Genomic DNA, 2,403 nt, shown 5'->3' with positions numbered 1-2,403 from the left:
GGCAGGCCCCGGGCGTCCCAGCTCCCAGTCACCTATATAAGCACTCACACCCCCTTCCAGGACAACCTGCAACTGAAGCTCTCAGGCCCCGCCTCCATACCTGGGCGGGGCATCAGCCGAAGGGGGGAAGGCTGAAGAACAGACCAGAGGAGACATCTAGTGTCCCATCCTCAGACCTCAAGAGGATTTGAAGGGGAGTCTAGACAGTAGCAGCCAAAATAACAAAAGCAAAACGAAAACCCATCAAAGAAAATTATAGGACTATGGGGCCAAGATATTGCATCTTTGATTTCTTAAAATCATGTCTTTTCTCCCTACACACACACACACACACACACACACACACACACACACATACACAAAGTGATCAACAGAGAAATGCTTTAAGACCAAAAACAGGAAGGAAGAAAGGAAAGGCTTCCTATTTTGTCTGATAGTACTCAGGGAGGGAAGAGGGGAGACTGCCCGGCTTCACATCCAGGTTAGGGGACACTGAACGGAAGGAAGGGAAGAAAGGAGGGGCAGCTATTTTGTACGTGAGAAGTGGGTTTTTGGAGCTTACAGTAGAAAAGCAGGGTTCCTTGGGGGTTCCATTATGCTTACTTCTTTATCCTCTTGAACAATGATACCCTCTCCCCAAAGCCCTGATCCAGTTTTTTAGACCCCTGAGAAGCATCAGGACTGAACCAGCAGAGGGAAGCTGGGGGTCAGGGATTTGGAACAATAATTTGGATAACAAGGAATGAATTGACTGAGTTGTGTTCTTTGTTGCCACGTCAGTGAGGAGGAGGAGGAGGCAGCTGGCCTGGTGGCTTGTCCAACGCCATTCTTGAGGTCCTGAATCACCAGGTTTCCTCCTGAAGCCCATGCCTGAGATGCTGACTCAGCCACCAGGTGTCAGCCTGGTGGGTTAGGGTAAGGGCTGACGTAGGGGCCAGTGTCCATGAAATGGAGAGTGGAACAGATTGTTCACTGGAAGGATATGGAGGCTATCACAGAACTGCCCACAACTTTTGAGTCCAGATATGCCCGTTTCTCCTTCTGTGCCTCCTTCCGGGGACAACTGTCATCCTAGCCCAGGACTTGCATAGTTTTATCCCTAATCAGGAGGCAGAGCTATGAAAACAAGACTTGTCCTTCCTAGAGATGTCATACTAGTGCCCTAAATGGAATCCCACATTGTAGAGGGGCTAGGAATTTCCCATGAACTCTCAGAAACATCTGTCCAGATGGATTCTGTGGGGTTTCATCTGCTCTCCCCTCAACCTCAATATTTTGCTACACTCACTATAGGACCCCTCCCACCCACCCTCTCCATATACCCAGCCCAACCTCAGACTAATCCTGGAACCTTTTCTTACCGAGTGCCACCCACATTCGTCCATTTACAGCCTCCCTACCACCACCCCCAGTTCAAGTCAATTTAAAGGGCACGTTTTCCTGCCAGGCATTTGAAGGGGATGGGGGACGGATGAATGAGACAGAGCCACTACTGAAAAAGAAGTCACAGCCAGTGGGGGAAGCAGCTACACAAACAAATGACACGGAAGAAGCGCTAAACAGAGGTTCAAGAGCTGTGCTAAGGTGAGAGCCTTAGTCAGCCTGACCTGCAGTGAGGAAGACATCTGTGGGAGAAGCGTCTGAGGTCGTGCCTTGATAAGCCACCGGATCTCGATATCAGTGGTTCTCAATCATGGAGTAGAGGGAGCGTATCAAAACCACACGGGGAGTTTTTTCTCAATTATACGTGGCTCCGTTCCCAGAGCTTTGACCAGCCTAGGACCGTGGGCGGCAAACTGCGGCTCTCGAGCCACATGCGGCTCTTTGGCCCCTTGAGTGTGGCTGGCTCTTCCTAAGCCTTAGGAGTACCCTAATTAAGTTAATAACAATGTACCTACCTATATAGTTTAAGTTTAAAACATTTAGCTCTTGCCAAAACTGGTTTGGCTCAGTGGATAGAGCGTCGGCCTGTGGACTGAAAGGTCCCAGGTTCGATTCCGGTCAAGGGCATGTACCTGGGTTGCGGGCATTTCCCCAGTGGGGGATGTGCAGGAGGCAGCTGATTGATGTTTCTCTCTCATTGATGTTTCTGGCTACTTCTCTCCCTTCCTCTCTGTAAAAAATCAATAAAATATATTTTTTAAAAATTTAGCTCTCAAAAGAAATTTCAGCGGGGGGAAAAAAGGGACACATGTAATACCCTTTGTAATACTGTAAGCAATAAAAAAAGAAAAAAAAGCACACACACACACACACACACAAAGAAATTTCAATCGTTGTACTGTTGATATTTAGCTCTGTTGACTAATGAGTTTGCCGACCACTGCAAGGCACGTGCACTTGTTTTGAAAAAGAACTCCGCAGCGGACTTTTGTCCCTTCTTTTCCCAGCGCCAGCGCTCTA

The sequence above is a fragment of the Myotis myotis genome, unplaced genomic scaffold, assembly GCF_014108235.1.
Source record: "Myotis myotis isolate mMyoMyo1 unplaced genomic scaffold, mMyoMyo1.p scaffold_m19_p_25, whole genome shotgun sequence".
NCBI classification, from domain to species: Eukaryota; Metazoa; Chordata; class Mammalia; order Chiroptera; family Vespertilionidae; genus Myotis; species Myotis myotis.
Note: the sequence above shows the minus strand (reverse complement) of the source record.